The 25,568-nt window shown below is 38.8% G+C and overlaps 1 protein-coding gene across 15 annotated transcripts in view; it reads left to right on the plus strand.

Annotated features, from left to right (window-relative positions):
- The window catches only part of TSC22D1 (TSC22 domain family member 1), a 96,472-nt gene that overhangs the window by 40,219 nt on the left and 30,685 nt on the right, over window positions 1-25,568 (plus strand). For 10 of the 15 annotated variants that reach the window (XR_008464690.1, XR_008464693.1, XR_008464695.1 and 7 more), the window contains one exon: window positions 837-25,471. The exons of 4 other annotated variants lie outside the window; for them this stretch is intronic. The gene's annotated coding sequence lies outside the window, so the exon portion shown is untranslated. Of the gene's footprint in view, window positions 1-674; window positions 25,473-25,568 lie in introns of those variants that run through there. One more of the 15 variants, XR_008464692.1, reaches the window with a different exon arrangement.

Genomic DNA, 25,568 nt, shown 5'->3' on the forward strand with positions numbered 1-25,568 from the left:
GGGGAGAGAGAGAGGAGAAAAAAAAATATCCTGGGCACTTGGAAAGTATGTTTTTATGCCTCTGTTTAAGCTTCCTGTCCATGGGTCATATTTGTACTTCAGTTCTTTGAAGCACTAATGACATTCTTTGTCTGACCCTTTTCTAGACAGGAAACTAAGTCAAGAGCAAAAACTTGTGGCTGGGGCCAAGGTATGGCCAGTGTTTGTATATCAGCCATAGCCACGCAACTTTTCATCTCCTCCCTGTCTCTTTACACCAGTGCTAGGTTTGAATGTGCAATAAGGTGGAGGCCGCCAAATGCGATTGAAATCCAACTTGGTTCCCAGCACTGAAAAAGTTCCCCAGTTCTAAACATGTAAATACATTCTTCCTTCAGAGGAGCCTGTGGCTGCTGGGTTTAAGTCCTGTTTCTTTGTCCATGTGAAGGAAATAGACTGGGATGCCCTGATTTAGGGGAGTGTGCTACTAACCCACAAGATCGGCAATCCCTCAGGCCCGGAGATGGGGAATCAGTAGAATCAGCTCAGGTAAATTCTGCCTTCCTCGCTTCACGCTGTGCAGAGCAACAGCCTCTTCCTTGCAAACATCGGTAGCCCACAGTCAGACCTTTCTTTTTCCAGCTATGTCATTGCTGGCACAGGAAGTTTATTTTAAATTTCCTTTTGATTTTTAGCAAAAGGAATCACTTGAAAACGAGCAATGAAATTTTAAGGAGATTTTACCAGTTCCTCTTTCGTGCTGAGTTGAAGTCATTTGGAACTATGTTACATGCATTATTACTTTGGTGCATCTTGTGACTCTTCTCTCCCTCTTCATTCCCTCCAAATTGCTTCAGGACACCTTCTAACCTTTATACTGCATCACAAGCCTTCAGCAGAAGATCTTGAGAGCCATTTATGTTGCTGGAAGATGACTGGGTTTGGATCTTGGCCTTCCTTAAGCAGGATCTCCTGACAAAAATGGGATTGGGAAAGAAATGACTCCTTTTTCCATCACAGAGAGCCACCCTAGAAATGAAGGCCTAGGCAGAAAATTACTTCTAAATGCATCATTCTTTAGGAAATTTGTTTGGCTTCCCATGGTTCTTTTGTTACAATGTCATAAAGATGTCTTTTATAAAACCTAAACCTGGCATCTTCCTATCTGAAGATCAAGTCGATAAAACCAAGTTTAAGAGTTTACAGGTCTAATAATGTGATCGGATCTTGCTGTCCCCTGCATAGGAGATGCCACGTGAATCTGTGAGAGGGTTCTGCTGTGGTTCAGACTGTTATATTTGTAAAGCCTTTTCTACTTATAGTCCATTTAAATGATGAGAAATAATAAAGCTTCTTGTGAAAATGGTCTTTAATTAGGCTTCTGCCTCTCCAAGTTTACTTAAAAATAAATTTGAGCCAAAAATGTTGCAAGGGCAATACGGGAAGTTACTGCATCTTTTGAGGTTTCCTGTGGTTTTGTGTTGAGAAAAGGTACATTGGAAGTGTTTGAGAGCTATGAAAGTGGAAAATCTTAGATTTTTCTTTAAGAGTGAAAAGTTATTTGTTAGAAAGCAGAAAGCTTTAATTGTTTACCCCCTAAGGGATTTCTATAGTCAAACTTAATTAAATATCTTGCGAGATCTCAAATAAAAACCTTATGTTTGGCAGTAGTGAACAACACACGCGCAAGCCCGTGTACTCTTTTCTTTTTGCTATAGGAAATTAGTTTTAAAGAACAGGACTTACTTTTAATGTTCAGATTAGGAAACGGGAAAGCTTTGTTCTGAAGCTGAGCGTGAAAAGGGGTGGCAGGAGGGTGAACTGGACCCTCTGGCAGTAGGTGAAGAGCAGTTTTATTTTCCTGTTTTCTGCTTCAGGCAGTTGGAGTAAACTAGTCAGATGCTTGTGCTTGAATCCAATTAATTTCTTAAATCAGTTACCACAAAACATTGTTTTCTAACTAATGCCTAGATCTCTCATTAAATTCACCAGTGTATTTAAATTGTTGAACAGTCTTAACATAGCCCTGAGGCTACTGCTTCATGGCAGTTGAGACTTCTTACTATGCTGGAATGCGTTGCAGTGTTAGTACATTCTAAAAATAATTGTTCAGATGGTGCTATTTAAGTACATACTTATGTAGTGAGCCATTTTCACTGGACTTCCTGAAATTTGGCTATCGGTTGGATGGCTTTTTAATAGCCTTTTTTTGCTGTGAATATCAAACTTTGTCTTGCTGGTTCTGGGGTTATTGAGTAAAATGCTAAATTTATAACCTGGTATTTTTAGAAAACTGATAGTCAGATCCATGTGTTAAACTAAGCAACCACAGTAACACTTGTGAACTTTGAAATTTAAAGAGAAAGCACTTTAATGTATCAAATTCAATATGTGGAAATATGTATGTGGTGACCTTAAAATTGAGTAGTTATTATAGGTACAGACATGAATTGTGTGCTGAACAGGAGTAATCTAGAAGTTATAAGCTGAAGATCTGTTGAGTCTCAGAAATAAATACTAACATCTGTGGCAAGAGTTCTGTGCCAGCAGTGCTTTTAGTTGAAAATACCTGTTGTTCTAACTTCTAGCCCGTTTAAGGTTTGGTGTCTTTTGTGCCTTAATGGGTATATTCGTCTCAGCCACAGTTTTTGGTTGTTTTGTCCTGTAGTATAAAGTAAACTTATGACCATTAAATACTTACGAATGCTCAATACTTACAGTAAAATAACAGGGGCACTGAGAACTGTTTCTAATGTTATTGTCTCAGTTACTACAATTACTTTACTTCCCCCTCCTCTTCATAGTCACAATTAGGAAAAAAAAAACCCAACCAAAACAACAAAAAAAGCCCCCAAGCAAACAAAAAAAAAAACCCCCAAAAAAACCAAACCAAAAAACCTGTTGCTATTCTGCAGTCAGTATTTTGATACTTCTTGTCTGTCAGCGTTGTGTTAGCATATTATAATCATGCTCTGAGTTTTGCAGCTGGAATCCTTGGTTCTTGGTACATCTTTAGAGCAATAGCTCCTGCCTTTGTGTTATTTAATAATAAAGATGTCTAAAACCATTTTCTTCTTGTTTATATTGTACTTAACATAATTGTATGAGTACCGAGTGACACTTCTGACTGACTCCAGAATGCCAGGAAACATGGAAAAACACCATACGAGTTTAGAGGTTTTTAATCCCCAGTACTAATAGAATTTCGCAAGATAGACTTGTGGTGTTCCTGTTTTTCCTCTTTCTATTCTCTTTAAGATTCCCTGAGCATTTGAGCTACCTAACTCACTTTACGTAATCCTTTACATCTTCTTGACCAGATGCCAGCTCCTCCTAATTGTTTCATAGCCAGTCAATAAAATTCTGGCTGTTGACAGCTCCTTTTTTCCTGTCCCAGAAGAGCTATCTTGTTTAACCTGAAAGAGTGGCTTTCTTCTTTCCACCTTCCATCCACCCTCTGTGGCTTACGTTGCAACTCTTTCTCTGTTAACGGGATGCTTTGAGAGTGAGAAAGTATTCTGTAAAGATGAGGAAATTTGTGGGAAAATCTTGCTAATGTTGCTGCTTCAGCTAGAGCTAAACCTGTCATTTATGTGAGAGATGCTTTGTCAGTTTAGAGTGGTTTAAGGAAGGGAGATGTATCAAAAAATGTGTTCCTTTTGTAAACCAGATAATGTTATTGATTTTATAAACAAGAAAATGAGAATAAAGAGTGTAGGTTCTGGGGTGTTTACATTCCCGTGCTTTAAAGTGAGGGAGATGGGTAACAAAAGATCAACAGTTTTCTATGAACTTCTGAAAGCCAGACTAGTTCCATCAGCAGGGGTGTGCTCTAAGTTGGATTTCACTTTGCCAGCCCTATTTGCAGGGCATTGGGATTTGAGAAGGTAGCAGTGACAAAAGTCCTTTTTCAGCTCTTTTTTTTTTTTTTTATTGAGGAAAATAGATTGATACATTGGTTTGCAGACCTCTGTTACTGATCCCTCAAAGAATGAATGTGATTTAAGGGTTAGTTTAGAAAAGTGTTTTTAATTGAAAACTGGAAAAAGGCCTTCTCTGAAAGCGACGGTAACAAACGGTTGAACCCTTCCAGTTTTGTTTCTTGCATGGACTTTATGAAGAATTGGCGGCTGCACAGTTCCTAAGCCAGGTCCATAAGTTGGTATCAGCAACATGAGGTGAGTTGGTGGGTTGTTTCAGGAATTGTTGGGTTTTGCTACTTAAGAAGCTGGGTTGTCTAAATGGCATGGAAGGCATTACCAATTATTTAAAAAATGGTTTTGAAGACCGTATTAAGTTTGTGTTTCTTTTACTGATGATAGTGATGCTTCCCTGATCACTTGCTGATTATTTTTTTTTTTAAAGAATATAAAATTCCTATTCTAATGAATTGTCCTATACTGTTTAATTTCCTTGATCCGCTGTCACACGAGTGGCTTTCCTTTTCTCTCTCCCTGCTGGAAACTGATGTTTCTTGCTTTTTCTATATACTGATCAAGTGGAGGTTGGGAAAATCTGTGGGATTTAGGCTTCTGTGACAGTACAGTAAGTGAAGACGCAAATGGGTATCACTTTTATGGGGGCAAAATAATTAATCCTGATGGATGGTTATAAGAGATTGCAGAGAGGGGTCACTATCTGACCCCCTCTTGCCAAATTCAAATAAAGATATCATCTGTAATTCCGAAGTAAGTAGCATTTGAACAAATAATGAAACTTTTATGATTGTAAATGTATTTAACGTGATTGTAACTGACTTCTGAAGATTCAAATGTGATTTAAATAGATTTTCCCCAAACTTAGGTTTGTGCTGACTTGAACTGAGGTTTATTCATTGGATGGAATTATTTAATTTAGAGCCCACATTAAAATCACAATAATATAAATGCAGAAAGATCGCCAGCAAATGTAAACTACTATTCGGAAAAGACACTCTTCAGAAAGTAATACCATTTGAAGTAATCTTCAGAATTACTGGCATGGCATATAAGGAAATTACCCGTCTCTGTCTTTGGTTTTAGCCTTTTTGGTGAAAAATCAAAAGACTTGTCAAACAATGCTATGGAGAAGCTGTAGATTATATGGTGGATCAGTGTATTTTCATAGTTTTAATACTAGTAAAAATATGATGGGATTCAGCTTATGCACTTTTCTCAGGATGTTACCTTGATTAACATTGGTTTAACTGCCTAGGCAGTATAAGCTTGCAGACTTTCTGCTGCTTGTTGGTAGGAAACCTTTGTTCAAAACACAAGTTAGACGACACTGTTCTGTACTCTTTGCGTGGGGCTACAGAAAGAATGGAAGGGCTGTTTGGACGTGTCATTTTGCTGAAATTACTGATAAATAACAGATTCTTACAAGTTTTTCCAAAGCTTGGTTCCCTGTGGCTGGGAGAAAGCTTAGGTCATAAAATCAGGAAATCTCAGCTCCTTAAGGTAGAAGTTTAATTCTGTTCTCATTTGTTACATTGAGGGAAATTTTCACACACCTGCTGCTGACATGAGTTTGCAACTTTTCAGAATAGTAAAATTTGAAATACCTTTTAAAATGTTTTCCTGATCTCTGGTAGTACCATGCATTAGATGAGGAAAGCACGAAAAATTAATTTGCAAAGTCATTTTTGAGAACGTGTATAAATGATGGAGAGCTGAAATCAGACCAGAGCACGTAAGAGTAAATGAGGAACAGCTGACTTCAGCACAGTTGCTGTGTACAGATGGGATGTTCCTGGATGACTTCAGGACTGCAGAGAAATTGAAGCTGAGTCGGGTACTGGAACAGCCCAGGAATCAGAGTAACAAGCAGCCAGCTAACGTAGCAACTCTCCCTTAACAGGCTGTAGACTTGACAGAAAATCACTTGCAACAGCTAAGCTTTCCCCCGTAAGCAATGACACTAGTGAAGTCTGGACTCCTATTGCTTTGTAGCTTGTGTAGTTAGGTTCTCTGCTGTCTGATAAAGCATAAGGGGCTATTTGAAGCTTTATTATGACTTGGGCACTGGTTATGTTTATCACCTAATAGTGTCTAAAACAGTTGAGTTAATGGTGCAGTTTGGTTGTTGTTTTTTTAAGGGGAAAGTAAGGACAAGTAAGAAGAGCTCCTGGACTTGTCCATTAGCCTTATGTAACTTTTTAGGAGCTTGTATATCTTCGGAAGCTGTTAACCCTCTGTTGGATCTGTTTGAAGTTAAAAATAGATGAAAAAAAAAATTGATGGGGACATAAGAATAGGGACATTCACAGTAAGAACTTACATTAATTCCTTTCCTAATAAATTAAGAGTAGTAGTAAAAATGAGAATGGGCTATAACAAACTTTTTAGCTTTTCATGTGTTAATCTCTTCTTAGTTTTACCTGTCTAATATCCTAGAATGCAATTAATATTTTTAATACATTGCTTAATTGATCTCTGAACTTTTTTAAACAGTATTTAGAAAGCACCAGATGAAACTATTTTCTTTGGGTATTTTAGGGAACAATAATGCTTTCTTCTGTTATGTATTATGCTGAGGAGTGTTCAAAGAAGTGATTTTTGTATTGACATTTTGTACTTGTACTGGTGATATCTTTTAAGTATCTGTTCCCTTGTCTTAGTGCTAAATTTTATAAAATTTCTTTTTAGATGTTCTTCCCTGTATTTGCATCCATTTTTGAAACTTTTCCCATCTATTCCTGTTGAAAGAGTATGCTGGTCAGGTCTCTGTAATACTTCCTTTTTAACTAGCTCTGCACTGTTTTTTTAATAAAGCAGCTTTGCAAATGGGAAAGATGAACAGTAATACTACATTTGTTCAGAGAATAAATACTTAAGAAAAATCAAGGAAGCTTTTATTCCTGGACTAGTCCTCATATTGTTCTCCAAAAATGCATATTCCTTGGAAGACTGGAGCGTATCTCCATGGCTAGCAGTCAAACCAGTGCTTCCAGTGTGGCAGTGCTTCAGCTGCAGGGCATTTTGCTTGTCTCTCCAGGTAATCTTAACACCCAAATTCCTGCTTGTAGTTGAATTTAAGTTATTGTTTCAGATTAATTTTCTGCCTCCTTCAAAGACTTTTTAAAACTATAATCTTGGTGGCAATATAATAGTGATAGAAAGGGCTTTGCTCCTTGCCCATTCCTTCTGACCTTGTAAGTTAAATATTTTTTTTTAATGGCTTGAACACCATATATGAATGGATGAGATAAATCTAGGTTTTTCACTTGCCTTTACTCTTAAGCAGTGAATGGTTTATATTGTCACATTTTGTCACCTTGAACTACCATCTGTTTTATGTCCTTCTTGGAGTGCCTACTGTTTCAAAATCTGGCTTGCTCTGTTTCAGTGTACTTTATAAAGAAACTCCCCTTTCTGCCTTTATGTAAATACTGAAGTACATGCAAGATGTTATGACTTGACTAGCTGTTCGTATTTGTTTCTCTGTGCAGAGTGCAGAATTTTAGAGTGGAGATATTTGAGAACCACGTCGTGTAAGGCCTTGGTTCGGTGAATAGTCTCACCAGTTTGATTGGCATGTGATATTTGGTTTTTCTCAGGACACTCCTCCTTGGAAAACTTTGTTGGACTGCACTGGAGTAAATCACATAGTGACTGGCTTTCTGCAAGGAGGGTGTCCTTGTTGCCTAAAGGAGGTGGTTTTTTTTTCTGTTCTAGCTAAAAGCAAATATAATAAAACTGCCAGTGTCCCGTATTTCTTTCCCTCTTCTTTGCCCCTGTGTTTCCTCTTTAATTTCTGGCACAATGAGGAGATTTTATTTACTTAGCAAACTCGCCCCACCCATCAGAGAATTCCTGCAGGTTAGATAAATTTGGAAAATTCATTGTTTTTAATATGATCCATAACCTAATTTATTAAATACAGTAACCTCGATACTTTAAAAAAAAAAAAGCCTTGACCTGTAACAAGGTCGTCCTCCCCAATGCCAAGAAGGAGACTTTGCTTATTTAATAAGACCCATGGATGGTATTTCAGTACAAGTATTAATTAATTTGGTTTATAAGGCAAGGATTTTTATCTACACCCCAAATGAACTGGAGCTTCCTCATTTGCACCCAAGTTGAAAATTGTTCCCTTGAAATTCAGACTTAAGCATAGGCTGACATACAAGGATTTCATTAAGACGGAAATCCCACTAAGGTGGAGTTTGAGAGCTATAGTATAAAGTATAGTATAATGTATGATACTATGTTTCTTTTTAACAAGACACAAAAATAATTATCTTCAGAGACTGGGGGGCTTACCCTGTTTTCTTCCTCACAGCTTGAGGGTTTTTTTAAATGGAATAATTTGTACTTAGGAGTAGTGTAAGACTTTGCTGGTGAAGACCATCTACTTTTAATAAGCTCTCTGTCCTTTTTGCCTAGTTCCTGTCTTACTTAGCACACTGACCTTATTTTTTTTGACTGGGTTTGTAGTAGTGTCTTGCTCCTGTAAAGGTAGTAGAAAGATTCTTTTTTTTTTTTTAGTTAAATATTTAAAAGTTTATTTTTTTTCTCTACTGTGCTATGACAGCTTTAGCTGTGTGTTTGTTAGACTTCTACTAAATTAAGGCCTTCTTACAGGTAAGGGAACTAAACATATATTTTTAGTGGTTTATATCAAACGTTATGCTCCTGTATATAGAAGAAATCAAAATATATCTTTCCAACCCATGAGCATTATATGTGTGGGGGTGTGCATATATATATAGACAAGTATGTATCTGTCAGGTAACAAAGGGATCTGTAGTTGAATAACAGTAGATTGTGGGGGTTTTGAAGATTATACTGTATATTGTGTGACATTTATATTGAAGGGTGAAAGAAAAGTGGTAAATTTAATTCTGATGTCTTAAATGTGTTTAAAAAGCTGCCTCATAGCACTAGTCACTCATACTGACCTTTAAAATGAAAGCTAAAACCAAAATAAGCTCAAACTAAAGCAACTAATGTGATTGCCTGCAGAAAGCAGACTAAGGTAACAAGTTCTGTGAGGATTCCAGGGGAAGCTATTCCTTCTGGTTTTAAGGAGGTCGAGTTAAGGATGCAGATCACTATTTTTAAAGTGAGAACATTCAGTAAGAGAGGATATTGTTTTCTACAGCTTCAAAACCATTACTTTTGGTATCTTCTTAAGTGCTTGGTAAGTTAAAAGCATGAATTTATATCAACTCCAAACTCCTTCAGCCTGTAAGAGCATGTTGGAGCATCAGGTGTGTTCTTCTGTGCAAGTGAGATATGTGCATCTACCTCTATATAAATAGATATATAGATATACCTATATATTTCTATAGGTAAATATATATAGGTAAATATATAGGTAAATATAGCATATTGGTGCAGAATATCACTTTTGTAAACAGCTTTGGGGACTCAGAACTTCAATTTCTTGTTTTTGAAGTCCATCAAACCAAGCATCTAATTATTAAATAGATAAGGGCTTTCAAAATAACTTTTCCCCCAGCTTTTCAAAACAGTAGTTTTATGCTATGTTCGTGATGATTCTGCACTAATGTGGTTTGGTCCCCACAAGGAGGGGTGATCAGTCATTGCAGCGGTGGTTCTCCTCTGTCACTAAACAGGGCTGTAGGAAGCTTTTTTTGCCATCTGTTATTCCTCTGTGCTGCTTTTATGACTTGACCCGAATGCTCTTGCCCTGTAAGGGCGGTGAGGTTTAAATGCTGAGCACAGACTGATTAACAAGGCATTAAGTCAGTTAATTCTTTCATTTTAAAATAAAGCATTAACGTGGTTTTGGTGGTCACTGATTTGTATTTTAAGTAAAAGAGAGAGCTTATATAAGCAGTATGGATTTTTAAACCATTTGTGGTGTTTGGTGGTTTTATTTCTTGATCTTAAATTGTGAAGTTTAAAGAAATAAGTTGCTGAATCTGCTTGTTTGTGGTAGCTATTGCAGTGATGAAGAATAGATACGTTACTAACTTGTTTAAAGATGTGCAAGCCTGGGTCAGAAAAAGTATTTGTAAATGTGTTTTTTTTTTTTTTAGAAGGGATTTCCTTGTGTTACAAAACAACACTAGATGTACTTATCAAGAGGTGGCTTTTCCACTCCTATGGCTTAGTACCTGTGTGAGCTAGCTCAGTGAAACTTGGAATAAAGTCAAGCTAGGGCTTGATGAAGGTGGAATCATGTCCTCTAGAAATGGTAATGACGTAATATGACCTGCAACTTAATTTTTCAGTACTTTCTAAACTTAAGATACGGTGGACCTGAGTATTTCTCAGTCACAACCATAGCGGTATGTAAGACTAAGACCAAAGGTCCCACTGGAAGGAAAAAATTATTGAAATTGTTTTTCTTTAGAAGTTCATTCAGACGTTGAGGCGGCACTCCTGCTTCTGTGTTTTATTTACAAGAGTGTCAACTCAAGATTTCTATTTTGAGGAGATGCTTTTGAGTAATGAGGCTATCTATAAAAAGATTTTTTGTAAAAAGACCTTTCATTCATCTAAGGACTCAAGAGGATTCATTAATACCACTTTAATTTCCCATTTTTGGGGAGGGCATAAGAACTCTATATAGCGTTAACAGAGCACCTGTTACTGCAGTGCAGTCTCCCCGAGAGGTAGCTACTGAATTTTCATAGAGACGTTATGGTCCTCATGGGTAGACAGGTGCTATCTAACACTGTTACCAACTCATGGTGTCTTACCTTTTTAGGAATCTTTGTCTCAATTTATGCTCTGTGAGCTGGTGTGCCCTTGAAGGGCATGTCAGTATTTCTGGTAGACATAGTTGCCTGTTGTATTTGTCTTGCAAATTATGGGGTATCTTCTGACTCTAAACACGTGCTTCTTTGGCATCACTGTTGCTTGGAAGGTTGACAGTGCGTAGGGCAGTGCTTTTTCCCTAAATGCGGTGTTAAGCAGTCCTGCCAGTGCTGTTAAGAGGGTCTGTTCTAATGTCTCAACTGGACGTCTCTCTTCCTGGGGTGTATTAAGAGCTTTTGGGTTATACTAAACCCATTCGTTATAGCATATCAGAATAGGTGGTGTAGTTTGGGGCATGTGTAGGGAGAAGCAGATACAGGCTTCCAGGAGAGGCTATTCCTGGGAACTCTGGATGATTGTGTAGGAGACTTGGTACAGTAAACACAAGTACTCCAGGTTTATCTTGGCACCTCCTCCAGCTGTGTTTCTTTTGTGTGAAAGGCCATTATTCATGTTTTGGAGGCCAGAATAAGATAGAGAAGCTTATTGCTTGCAGATGGTGCTTCACATGCAGAAATACGTGTTTTCTGCTTGTACAGATACATGACTTAACATCTTGTACAGCTTGGTCATAACTCTTTAATTGTGCTAACACAAATCTGCGGCTAGAGTTCTTGTTTTCTACCAGTCCTTTTTTAGAGCTTATTTTGATGTTATGTAGACCAAATAAAAGTTCTTCTTAGCAGATTAGTTGTTAAAATAAAGGAACCACAATTTAGTGAAGTAATTTATTGAAGTCTTTTTGACTGCCTTTTAAAATAGGACTAAAAGTGTAAGTGAGAATAGGAAATGGTCTTTGCTGAGCCATAAAAATTTTGTTTTCGTTCCCTCATATGTATACTTTGAACTAAGTACTGCGCTTGTCATTTTACATGGAAGGAGAATCAGCACAAAGAATAGTTAAGATAATGTTGATGTAAGTATAACAGATGCTTGTTGATGTAATGTTAGTCATTTCCTCTGTAACCTGAGTGGTGAAACCATACCAGTTGGACTAGGGATCTTTAAATTCGGGGTTCTCTGATCCACAACATTGAAATTGATGAAATTCTCTTAATTCTTTCTGTAATATTTCCTTCTGAGAATTTTAGGCCATGTGTGACTGTTATGTGTATCTAAAGATGCCTTCTTGAAACGGTCCTTTTCATGCCTTCATGTTACCACTGTGATATCCCAAGTTCTAGCGTAATCTGGATGTGCCAGGACATAGTGTTAAATTTGGTCTAACTTGTTATTTTTGGTAATGGAATTAAATGAGTACAAATTTGACACTATTGCATTCTAATCCTAAAATTATCCCAGTATATCAGGATGTGAGTAGTTCCCCATCGACACTGATGGTGCATGCTTTTTGTTTCTGTTCTTTTATTGTTATATTGAAAAGTAATGTGGTTTTATGATAGAACTTAAAAACCTGTGGCTGTTGATCTGAGTAAGCATATGTAATGTATTTTAAAGGATCTGTCTTGTACCACTTCCTCCTGTATTCCCCGACTCTCCGTCAAAAAATTGAGATGTAGTCTCCAGAATACTTTACGTTTTAACATGAAAACAGAGTTGATGTCTAGTGCATCATGCACAGAGACTTCAGGCCTGTATGATGCCAGGTATTGTCATTGCATAAATATTAAATATGTATTGTTTCATAAAACTATTTAACCTGAGGAAGTGATTATTTAAATTAATTCTTGTACTAGGAACTTGTTTTTACTAATGCAGTGCATGTTAATTAGACATTGTAAGGCTGGAGAGGTAGGGAGTTGTGTCTTTTGTCCTCAGCCTTACTCTCTCTACTTCTATTTCTTGCTGTTAGCTGTATGCTTTAAAATTTTAACAGTGTCACCTTGGAAGGTTTGGTTTTTTTCCTTTATAAAAGGGTAGCAATATTCTTCTGTTTTGGCTGCCCACTTCCACTTGGTGGGTATGACATCCTTCTTGCCACTTCTTGCTCCCTCTACCCCAGCTGTTGTAATGTGGACTTTTATAAGCAAACTCTCTCATGTTCAAGACAGAAAAGATATTCTCTGTCCTAGAACTTCACAAACAGTGCTAACAGGTCAGTGTTTGTGCAAAGGCGACTTAAATCTGTTGTAGATTCTCTTGTGTGATCTTTGTATATCCTCTTCTGTGTGATTCTTTGCACTTATGTCCATGCTGAGCTGTAGGCAGTTAACACTGATTCCATAGCTTCCCTGATAATAGTACAGGTAAGAAATCAATAATGATGAGGGAAGGATCAGACCAAAAAATAAGGTGATTTATGTTGGCAATGTCTGGTATAACCTAAACATATGGTTGTGTGGGCGGCCGTAGACTTTCTGAAGCTCTGTGCGTAGAAAACCTGCCTAACTAATATTTGGGTTAATCTCTAGCTAGTAGAGCATTCAATTCCAGACGCTTGGTAATCAGAATTTTTGCAGTCTCACCCACCACTCCAAATTCACATCATTCATCTGTCTATTTTAAACGTGTCTCTTGTGGAGTAGTTCTAAAATAACCCACTGTTTTGACCTGAGAGTAACAGGAATATGTGAGCTCCTCCTGCTGCTGTTCTGCCAGTGTACGGGCTGCTTACACCGCTCAGCAGAGATGATGCTTCTGCGTGGAAGAATGGGGCATTTAAAATGCTACGCTGACTCTTACCGTATATTTGACCTTTCTGTACCTGTGACTGACAGGGTTTCAGCTCATCGTTGCGGTGATGAGAGCACGACTTGTTTGTCACGTGAGATGCTCAGAGCCCCTCACTGAAATACAGCTGTTAAAATGTCGCTCCGTGTATAAACCCTGCAAGAACCTGGTTTGCTTGCCCTTAGTGGGGTTGCCCAGCCTGACCCAAGCTCATTGCTCTCGGAATATGAATTGTTGTATGATTTCTCGCACAAGTGAATGCGTCATTTAACATCAGAGAAACTCAGGGAGGGGGCATTAGAGTGTAATTCAGTGATAGTAGCTGTTTTGCCATATTGTAAATTATGTCATTGGGATCAAAAAATTTGGAAATGCTGAGGTTTTAATTCAAATAAAAATAAGCCTCTGCTTTTCAGAGAAAATGGAAATGATGAGGGATCGGAAAGAGCTATCGCACCACGTATTGGTAGAGAAGGGGCAGAATTAGGGTTACTGGCAAAGCCAATATGTGGGAGGCGATGGAAGAGAGCAGCTTTTCAGTTGGAACATAAGAAACAGCCCTGGTTCCTCTTTGTCTGTTCCTCTTCCTTTTTCTTCTGTGCATGAACAGATTTGCATCTTTACAGCTGCTGTAACAGCTAGTAAGGAGAGGTGAGTTCCCTCACTTTCTAGGCATAAAATGGTACTTGGCAAATTCCAGATAATGTCTTTAGTTTTGCTTCCTCTAGCTTGCGGAGCTGCTGTATGATTAAAACTTCAGCTTTCCTGTCAAGTCCCATACAACCAAACCTCCCATACTTTTTAATCTCTTTACAGTTCCGATCTTTTAAATGCTAGTGGTGAATGAGGTTTTTGTCATCTGATGATTTGGATAATATATCAAAAGTTTAAAAAAAATAATCTATTCAGTGTTACTTATGTGAGTAATTCTGAACTGTGAACTAAAAGAGTTCAAAATCATTTGTTTGCCAATAGACAGTGCTATGCAAATACTGTATGGTGGATAGTCCAGTTGCTTAGCAATAACATTAACAGTCATGAGTGTTTATAAAGCAAATATAATATGATACGGTCAACAAGGTATGTGGTGCTTTTTGTATTACTTAAGTGTCCTGATAACTGTTGGAAAACGTTTATTAGGATTACACATGAGCAAGCACCTGACACTTAAGAGCAACAGCTTGAGTAAGTTAAACCTGATAAATGATGTGCTTGTGTTTTTTAATCTAAAACCCCACAACTTAAAACAAGTGGTGAACATGATGATTTTCCAAACACATTAGCTTTGAACTTTGAAATGTTATTTTCATGGCTCTGATAAATACTCTTGGAATGGCTTTGGATGTTCTGTCTGGAAATATTACGGGCGATAGGTTGTGTGATTAAAAGGCTTGTCTCTGTGCACACAGAGAAGCCCTGAGGCACAATGGCAGGCAGGGGAACCCCCGTAACCTTGTCAGAGAAATGAGCCCGCTGAGCTGGCTTGTGGCAGGGCTGGAGATCGTCAGCCCTGAGGACCTGGGTGACAGACACTTCATGAGTAAACAGCGAGGCTCTGTGGGGTCAGCTGGCAGATTGGGAAAGAGGAGATAGCGTCATGGTAGGATTTACTGTGGGACGTAGGGAAGAACCTTTTGGGATTGTACACAACTCATCATGGGATGCTTAGGAGAAGGGACCAAGGTTGGGGGAAGGAACAACCACAGGGAAAATAAAGGGACAAAGGGGTAAAATGACCTGGTTGGTTATAAGCGGGTGGCTGGACAACATATTTGTCTGGCCATGCCCTGCCCTGATCAATGCAGTCTGTCCTGTCTCCTCATTAAACTCTGGGTAAGGGGCTGCCCTACTGTGTGCGCCTATGGGGAACTAGGCGCCAGCAGCTGGAGTCAGACCATGGCTGATGGGCCCCATGGCTGGGGTGAGTGACGGTGCACATGTCGGTGTGTGATGGCCAGGGACTATGATACAGGACTGGCCAGGGAGTAGGAGAAGAGACTTCAGTGGCTGTGAAGTCCGGGCAAAATGTGTGTGTCTGGAGGACCTGGGTGTCCAGGCCAACTGTTGGGGAGAGTGGGGCTCTGGTGAGACCCCTGTTTGTCTGTGCATGAAGTAACCAGAGGCAGGAGGCTCTGGGGGCCAGCTGCTGGCTAGACAGAGAGTCCAAGGCCAGATCCTAGAAGGATCTGTAGGGAATGTGTCGGTGTGTTTGCGAGGGGGCTTGCGTGCCACGTGCTGGCAGCTGGGGAGACCAAAGGTCTGGGGACAGCTGCTAGGGAGCCTGAGAGCAAGCCCAAGGCCAGTTACAGCGGTATCCATATTCTCTGTGTGTGCACGTATGTACGTGTTCTCCTAATGGACTTTCACCCTGATCAGAGAGGAGCAGGAGGCGGCTGTTGGTGCTGCTTGTGTTTACTGACGTGCTCAGTTTGCGTTGGCCCGTGTGACCAGCCGTGTACGTGTGTGCTGTGCTAGTGTTTTCGTGTGTGCCCCTATGCGCGACCTGTGCTCAGTCTCGATACTGGGCTGGACCCTGGGGCGGGGAGCTGGGGCTGTGTCACCCCTCTTGGGCTGATGGATTCAGCAGCTACTAACAAAGGGTTGTCTCCTCTGAGAAGAGATGCTGAGGCTCTTTGAAAAATCTCTCCTTATTAAAGCTCAAAGTGAACATCTGAGATCATTTACTTCAGGAGGTACTGACTCTGGTTTTCAAATGTATTGTGCTGATGAAAAGCATAAGAAACTTAGTAGTAGAATGGAATAATGGAGAATGGAATAATGGAGAAATCTGTAAAGGTTTACAGATGCTGTAGCTTGCAGAAACTCTGAGGTCTGAGATTACACTAACATTCAATATATATAATTTGGAAGATAAAATTTGGTTTAAAATACAACTTCAAGTGGGCATACTGTGTTTGACAGCATTGTTCCCCTGCTAGACTTCTAGTAAGTCGATTTTCAGACTGTTAATGAAATCTCTTGGCTAGCATATTGTCTTTTATTTGCTATTGTTACACTTCATTTTTAGAATACTTAGGCAAAATTCAGGGTGCTAAATCTGACCTTGAAGCCTTCTCCCTGAATGCATCCTCTAAAGAAAAATCCAGACAAGCAGCATGTAATTAAGTGTCTCCAGTTCCTGGGATAGTCCTCTATTTTGATTTAGTGGAGGTTGCAAATCATATTAAACCTATAATAAGTTTCTCCTTAATGACGTAAAAAACTTAATCTGAACAAAAGCCATCATTCATAAAACCTTCTAGATACTTAAACTGTTGTTTAGTAATATTGTTTAATCTTATGTAAGTTGACAGCTTTTAAAAAATATTTTGCTTTGATGAATTCCCTCAGTCACCTATTTGAGTGGAGGAAATAATCACCAAAAAAAACCCCCAAAGCAAAAAAAAAAAAAAAAAAAAAAAAAATCCAGGAAGAGTGGAAAGCTACTTGCAGCAAGCATGTGAGTAAATGTTTGATGCTGTTGTGCTCTATGGAGCCTCAGATATTTTGCTGCAAGGCTGTTTCAAAATGTCACAGGCATTGTGTAAATAGGATGCTATTGTATTTAGCCATCTTCTTGTACCCAGTACAGATATGCTTGTCACCTTTTTTTATTATTTTTATTTTTGAAATATGGTCAGGCCTCTGGAGAAGCTCACATTAGATGCTCGGCATCATTCTAAGGTCTCATCTATTTTACAGCAACTGATGTAGGGGGAAAATGGGGAATGGCTTGTGCTATTTGAGGAACGGTATGCAGCCCAGTAGCTGAAGACTGATGTAACACACTAGAAAAGAGCGTTAAAGGTCTCTGATATCTTAATGTGCAATGTGGAATAAATAAGTCAATGCAATATATAAAAGCTGTGAGGGGGTTACTAAATCTGGAAAGAACTGATTTCAGTTAAGATCTGTAGGGTGGAAAGGTGTGTTTGCCTCATGAAGATGGAGGAAAGGGTCCTCTCTGAACTTAAGATAAAAAAAATTAGATTGAGTTTTTGAAACTAGAAGAGAACTGCCTCATCTTTAATAAAAGAAAAAAACCCCATATCTTAATTTCAGCAGAGGAGTCTTTTGGAAAGAATGTGTTATGCAAACCAAGTTTCCAAGGAGTCTGTAGACAAAACAGACTTTAAGACTTGATATGCAAAATGACTTGTGTTCTAGTGCAGTTATTGGGGTGTGTATGCATTATCAATAAACTAATGTACAGGATTATATGAATCTTTGGAAAAAATAATTTTGTGAGTGTTTAGAAAGACTGACAGTCAGCCTAGTGTGACACCAGTGTATTGGAAACAGAACTTTGTAGTTCAGATGACCTGTAAAGTTCTGGATCTGGCCTTTAAATACGGGTCAGATTTTTGAGAGCTGTGGGAAAGTCTCAATTCTGGACAACAATGAGCTGATGAAATAATTCCAGTACCTGATTTTGGGTTTTATTTGTTCACTGAGGATCTTGGCAGGCGTGTGTCCTTTCAGTCTTTGTATGTTCTTCCACTGTGGATACACAGCGCATTTTATTTTTGCATTGTTTCCTGGCTTGCTTAGCAGGTGACTTGCTGAGATGACTCCTGCTCATCATTGGCCATTGAGCACTGTGGCTCCATTGTAGGATTAAAGCTTTGATTCAGAAGTCCTTAGCTTCATCCTCTTTGACCACTAAGTACTGAAATAAATGTTTTGCATTTTATATTCTGTTAGCTTCTACAAGATACAACTCGACTTCTAAAGCATGTTAGTTTTTAATCGTAATAAGAAAAGGGTAGGTCCCTTACCTGGATACTTAGATAAGGACTTTTTTTTGTCTGTGTAGTGTCTGCTTACTGATTACTCACTTTAAAATGCAAAACACTGGAGTATGGGAACGATTGTCTGCAATGATTCTGGGTTCAGTTTCATGATAATATTTTCCCTTTTACTTGTTAACATGCTTGCATGCCTATTCCTGCCTTCACTGATCTTATAAAAGCTATCAGTTCTTTCCTATTCGTGCTTGCCAAAAAGTCTTAAGCTAAATTAGTTGATGAAAATGTCTCTATTCTGCTGATGCTGAGTCATAAGTGTTTATTTAAAGATGATGAATTTGGTAATCATCAAACCATGTTTAAATCATCAAGAATGCTAATTATAGATAGGCTAACCTATATTTCTGAAATACTTAATGACTTGAAGCCCAAATACTTCTTGCTTAAGTTAATAAATGCGTTGGTTTCAGTTGGAAATGGGCAACACTGTAATTCACAAAAGACAAAAGTAGTAATTACCTAGATGAAAACATGGAACTTGTATCCCATGATATGGGGGCAGAGAAGCTGTGTGAGATTCTCACTCTTTGCTATGCTCTTTAGGGTAAGAAGTGAATAAAAATCTGTGAGGTTCTTTATACTGTATATATAACTTTTACTGTTTTGTGTTGATGATTCTTTCCTGTATTTTGGTATACGTTGAATAGTTACAGCTCTGCCTTTCCAACTCCTAAGTTTTTTCTTAATTCTGTTGTTTGCTCTTCGCATTTTTATTAGCTAATATTTGTGCATCACGCTGTTAATTATGGCTAGTGTGTTTGAGAGTCAATTTGAGAAAGAAAACGAGTCTTCCCTTTAGCTTAACGATTTATTCAACACTTTATTTCCAGTAACTATTTATAGTGGTAGTATCCGTCATTAGCTAGAGTAACTTTCCATTGAAAGCTAATTCTGAGATGCAGCTATTTTAGAGACGAATGAAAAGTCTTCGATATCTTCTGTGTGCAGACAGGGAGACACTTACTGAGGTAAAGCTTGAGTCTAAAATTGTGATCATTTAATTTTTGTCCATTACATGTGATGAGGAAATATCCAGATCGTTGTCTGCCCTTTGTTAATCTGGAAGTTCCATTTTCTTAATGATTGTGAAATGTAATGACAGTGTAATGGTCTTGCGTACTGTTGTGAAGCAGTGCTACTTTACTGAAAATAGAACCCTCTTACATTTTCAGAGACCAAAAGGCAATCGTTTCTGGTTTTGCTTTTAAAATGAATGGGCGCATAGGTACTTCCCAGTAAGAATCTATGGAAAAAAGGGAAGAAGATGAAAGAATTTTAATGACTGACTAACTGTGAAGAATCTGTCCCCTTCTGCATGATCTGCTTTCAGAAATTTATCACCAATTCTAGGGAAAAGTCCTGTTTAATTACAATTAGTTGAAAAATGATTCAGTACAGCCTTCTAATATGGAAGCATTTGAACTTAATGGACCTTTACATGTTATGCTAACTGGTGATAAATAAAATTAAAGCAGAGCAGACAGGTACTCTTACTTAAATTACTGTTAGTGGTGTTTATGAACGTTCTTACATCAAGTTTTAAACAGAGTGAGTCTGATGAGCTCTCCTGATACATACAAGGCCTTAAGTATACTTTATTTTTGAAAGTGAAATGTAAAATAAAAAAATGTGTTTTATTGTAAACAAAAGGGGTGTGTTTTATGAGCTGAGGGAATTCTTTTATTGCTGCAATGACTTTAAGTTGTTTTTCCAGTACCTACAAGATTATGGTAGCTTCAGGAGAAATGGTATAGATGGCATGTGAGATCAAATAATGCTAAATTTGCAAAACTGCTATTTCCCACAAATGCAATGGGAAATTCTGCATTGTTAATAGAAGATAGATTCAATATGCCACTCTTGCTGATGAAAGGCAGAGTTACTCAATCGCCATGGACAACGTTGTATGTGTTGCTACTCCCCTCCTTTCCCTGCTAACCTACCCCTCCAAGTTTAGGTTTAATATGGATGCATATAAAGGTAAGACTTGTCTTAAGATGTTTCAAGCTTCTGAGAGCTTTGGGAAAGAAATGATTGTGAATGGTGACTCCCCTGAAAACAATGAGTTTGAGACGTTTTCTTTAAATCCTTCCCAAGATTCAAGGATCAAATATACATATATTTGCTGATACCAAGTGTGAGCCTTCTCTTTTAATGTTGGGAAAAAATAGGATTTTTTTTTTATCTTGATGATAGGAAAAACCCAACTCCCAGCACCTGTTATCTAATTCTCTTCAGTGAGTTCCTGTTGTGTCAAATTACCCATGTGGTGTGTTTTTGTTGTTTTTTTGTTGTTTGTTTTTTTTTTTTTTTTCTGTGACCTGAATCTCTCAAAACTTTGTGACAGCAGGGGATTGTCACTTCATTAAACTTTTGTATGGCTTTGGAGCCGGGACAGTCAGTGTTTGAGAACAAATGAGTCTGAGCATCAGAAGAATGTTTTGTGCCCGTGTAGAGTCCCAGTTCATAACTGCCAAGTTTAGGCAACTGCTTATCTTTGGGCTATTCTTAACCTCAGCAAACATGTATTGCAAACATTTCTAGCATGTCTCTAACCGTGTTGTACTCCAGACTGAGCTCTAACAACAACTAGCATTTGAAAAAAAAAAAAAGGAAAATTTCTTCATAACTTTGTGACCATCAAGTTATTGAAACAGTAGAAATGTCAATGTTTAACTCACAGAAGCTATAGAAAGACATTCGGTTAAGTGTGTGGTTACTATTGGCAGTCAGTGCAGGCAAGAGTACTTGGGATTCAAAAAGTAACTGGCTCTTAATAGACTGAAAAATACTTAAAATTGTAGTTGTGTAACACAGATGTTTTGAGAATAATGTTGAATGGGATGATACAAGGTTAAGAGATGTCTCCAATTCATTATATAGTCTTAACGCTTTCTTCTATGACTTTTTCTGAACTATAGACATTGGCAATGTTCGTTTATGCATCTCTTAAATTTATTTCTACATCTCTTAATTTCATTTCTACATCTCTTAATCTCAATGTTTCTGTTCACCTTTTCTGCTTTATTTTGCTTTTGAGTTCTGGAAGTGACTGTAGAGACCAGTGCCCACTGAGTTATTCATCAAATATATATCTCTGCACTTTATTACTGGTGGTTTAATTCAGGCAGCCTTCAACTAAACATTTGGACTGAAACAGTGGTTTATCAAGTGATAGTTACGAAGGAAATAGTCCCAAGATATGCAGGTGTTGGACTTCGTAAAAGTGGTAATTTGAGTGTTACAGAACAGCACCAGAGCATATAAAACTGATGTAGATTCACAGGCAGGTTTTTAACATCAAGTTAAGACCAAAGTATTCTAATTTTTGCCTGCCTTTTCTTAATATTACCTGTAGCTGCCTGTTAAACAGACTTGGCATTTTTTTTAAATGGATTCTACTTAGTCATAAGTCTGCAGTTCTGAGAGCATTAATGTTTTGGATCAGTCTCTTGGGGTTGTTTTTTTTTTAGATAGGATCTCTCTTGGCAGTTTGGATATAGCCTTCTTTCAATGCCGTCTGCACCCCGGATCATGATATCACACGTAATACCTTATACAACCATACCTAATACCATCATACAGATATAATTGTTTGTGACCATTGTTTTTAAAAACCTAATTTGGTCTCATTAGCATGAGCTGGTGGTACAGCTACACTGTCTTGAGTTCTTGAAGTTTCTGGGTGGTTTGGAGCTAGAACTTAGTCGTATTTACATTTGCAAGGCAAGCAAGCCGGGTGTCATCTGGGACAGTACTATAGAACCAGCTGCCTTCCGTGTGACTGATGCATTTGGTCCGCTTTTTACAGTCGCTTTTCACTCTGATCCTCCGTCCCGCAGTTCAAATTTAATTTGGGCACTTCTGAAAAGGTTTCATGTACTGAGTTTCTTGTTCTCTTCAGCTGCTGCCTTGTTTACCCTCGGCAGTGGAAAACTTGAGGGAATGTGACTTTGTTAAAACCATCCAGGAGGGAGAAGAATTAGTTATACTTTTTATTTTTCAGGCTAGTCTGATCTTCTTAGCTTAAACTCTTGCAAGAAAAAGTGTACAACATACTAAAGGCTACTGCTATGGGAGCCAAAGTAATTTTTAAAATACAGCGTAATATAAGGTATGTTCTGAAGAATTGCCTGCTGTACTTTTGTAACTACGCTCTTGATGGGCCATACAATTCCTCCTGGTTCTCTCATATCTTAGAGCTGTAATATTTTGGGAAGGGATTGCTAGTTCTTCTGATGCTCTGTTCTTCTCCTTTCTGCTGTTCTAGAAAATAACTCGTGCTGTTCTAGTTGGGGGTGGGGGATCAGAAACACGTGGCCTTTGATCTGATTTGTGAGGTCTATATGAAGTCTGCACCATTTTTGTTCACGGCTCTTCAGCTTTCCTAAGGCTGAGCCTTTCAGGTGGCACCTTCCAACTTGTGGTTGTAGTCAGGGTAGTAGTGCTCGTGAATTTTGAGCTCTGTCTATTCTTGTTCAATTGCTTCAGAAGGCAACCTGAGGTAATTTTGAAGTTAGCCCTTATTTGAGCAGGTGGTTGGTCTAGGTGAACTCCAAAGAACCCTTCCAATCTAAATTTTTCTATTATTCAGTGGCTGGTAGCATCCACTAAGTGGTTTCCAAGGCTTTCATTTTAGCTACTCTTCTTGATTGCTTTTTTTTTTTAATTGGACCTACCGTGTCATTACTTGCTCCCATACTTTGAAGGTATAAACTTCACTTCTGTAACTTGTAGAACCTATAGCAAAAGACATTTGATCAACTAAGGATACTTGCCCTTCAGTATTGTTCTTTCTGTGTATCCTGGTCAAGATCCATTTTCAGAGAGTTTTCTCATGATTTCAAATGAAGTAGACAGGAAGAATGCAGCTACTTGAGAAAGTAAGCAGGAAAACTAAACCAGTTCACTGAGATAATTGAATAAAATATTGCTTTGATAATTAAAAGTATAAATACGGGTTTGATCAGATAACTCGTGGAGTCTACGTGCAGTATTGAAACTACAGTAGTAGACAAAACTCTGGCTTGGCACAGTAACAAAAGATTCAGATTCTTGTGTCAAATTCTGTTATGACAGTTGATTCATGACTAAATTTGGAAGGGTAGACTGTGCAAAATGCCTGTTTTTCATTGAGTTCACAATCTTGCAGGCACATCTTTTTCTGCAGAATATGGTGTTCCAGTGCATGTGTAGGTAACTCAGCGAGGGGGAAGGTGAGGTGGAGGAGGGCAAAAAAGCCAAGGCTTAATCCTTTTTTTGTGATTACGTCTGCTGTGTCTTCATCGCTTGGATTTCTGAGTGTATAGATCTTCAGAAGAAGTGAGTTGGAGTGAGGGTTTGAGGTGATCCCAGGTCTTTTTTGACGTTGTCTTGTCTTACGAGCTTTCACGCTGCTGGCCTAAGTAAACTAACAATAGTTTCCATTAATGCTTGACCTGGCAATGTGTACGTTCTGCCTCTTCAGAGAGAAGGCCAACTTTACTAACAAAACCGTGCTGACATCACTTTTATACTAGTGATGCTTTTGGCAGTTGAAGAATGAGTCTTTGCCATGTTGGCTGATGCTCTGTTAAAACAAACAAACAGCAAAAACAAGGAAGAAGTAAAACACAAAAAACAATACCTTCAAGTGTTTGGGTGTTCATAAAAAGGAAAAACACTGAATTACATATTCAGCAGCACTGAATATGGTTGCATGGTGGAGTACTGTGTATATATATATTTTTTTTAAGCTTCCCATATTTTGTAAAGAAACATTTTCAAAAAAACCCATAAAATCTGATTTTAAAAAGTATATTCTAGCAGTAAAAAGTCTTGGAAATTAAGTCTGTCTAAAATCTGTGTGTTCTGACACACCAATTCACATGTACTTGTGTGTATTCTGTTAAGCTGGGTTTAGCAAGGACTTGGTTTTTTCCTCGTAGTTTCCCTAGGAATGGTGGCAGGATTCAAGTGCATAGCATCTTGCTGCTTTAATGTTTGCTCAAAGGTAACTGGCAGCAAGCAAAGTTGGATTGGGCTGGGGGGGAGAGTGCAATGACCCTTTGGTATCTTCGATTTAAAACAACTTTTTTGGATTTTTCTGTTTCCTGTCATACCAGGGGATGACAGGGTAGACTGAGGCTGGCACGAGGGATAAGGTTCATTTCTCAATAAAGCCGCAATGTGGTGGGCATGTGTTTGCTGTGGGTAAGCTAATGACCTCCTGGCAATGGAAAGTAGTAAATTTAGGGGAGCTTTCAGGAAGATGCTGGAGGGAATCTAGTAATCCAATTAATGTAAGGATTACCTTAATCTGAGAAGTGGCAGTTGGGACAGTTGGCAAAGGAGAAGGATTTTTAAACATAGTGTTTTGAAAGGGAGTGTTTTGAAAGTGTTTTGCTTCAGTGTTTTGAAAGGGAGGAAAAAAAAAAGTCTCAATTTATGGAGGCATAATGTGAAATGTCTTTTTTAAATTTTATTTTTCATCAAGTGTTGGATGTTCTGGTGTGACACCAGTAACTTGCTACCCATGTCTGTGGCTTTGTTGCTGGTCAGAGGACTGAGGGAAGGGAGGGCCTTGTTTTAGCTTGACTTGACTTAGCAAGTGCGGTGTACTCTAGCCTATCTGCTGTGGCGTTTTGGAGGTTAATCCACCCAAGAAAAACACAGCGTGTTCCATGTCTGGTTCAGATCACTTGTCTCTTTCTGCCCCCATTCACAAGCAGGCTCCTGCAATCAAAGCTGCGCTGGCTTCCTGTGCAGGGAAGACTTATCTGGGCTTCTCCTGCATGCACATGGCCTTAAATATTTACTCAGAGGAGGGGAAAAAACCAACGCAGGTTTTGGCCCTGAGCTCTTGTTAGACCTGAAAGGGTAGTGAGTGGCTGGGATGGGTGCCCTGGGGAAGGGGCTGACTGGTGGGGTTGGTCCTACGTCCCCTTCCTTGGAGATGCTGATGGGAAATTGGCCCAGGGCAAAGATTTACTTACTTGCTCGGGTTTTCTCTAGGACTCGGTCCCTGGGAGTTTCCCCTCAGCACATTCTGTGTTGTACAGAAAATAACTAGGGGAGGGTGTAAAAAGCAGTTGGAGGTGCGTGGCCCAGGTCTGGGGGGATGTACAGCAGCTGGGGATAGATGTGCCCGGCAGATCCCAGTTCCCCATCTCTAGGGTGTGCTCCCACAGCATCCGACAACTCACTTCTCGCTGTGGGTTGGGTTTTGTCTGCAGCACCTCCGAGCGCTGTTGCTGGGGCTCGGATGCCCTTATTTATACACCTGGCCTCTGTATAAAAAAGAGATACTTCCGTGCCCTTTTAGCTGATATCTGTGTAAATGCTGGCAAAAATGGTCTGTTGTGTCTGTTTTCAGACTGTTCTCAGGAGATAAAACAGTTTGCTGAAGGAACGGAGGAGAGCTTGAACTGCCGCATCACATTTTATTTGGGTATCTCGT

Source organism: Rissa tridactyla, chromosome 1 (genome assembly GCF_028500815.1).
Source record: "Rissa tridactyla isolate bRisTri1 chromosome 1, bRisTri1.patW.cur.20221130, whole genome shotgun sequence".
NCBI lineage: Eukaryota > Metazoa > Chordata > Aves > Charadriiformes > Laridae > Rissa > Rissa tridactyla.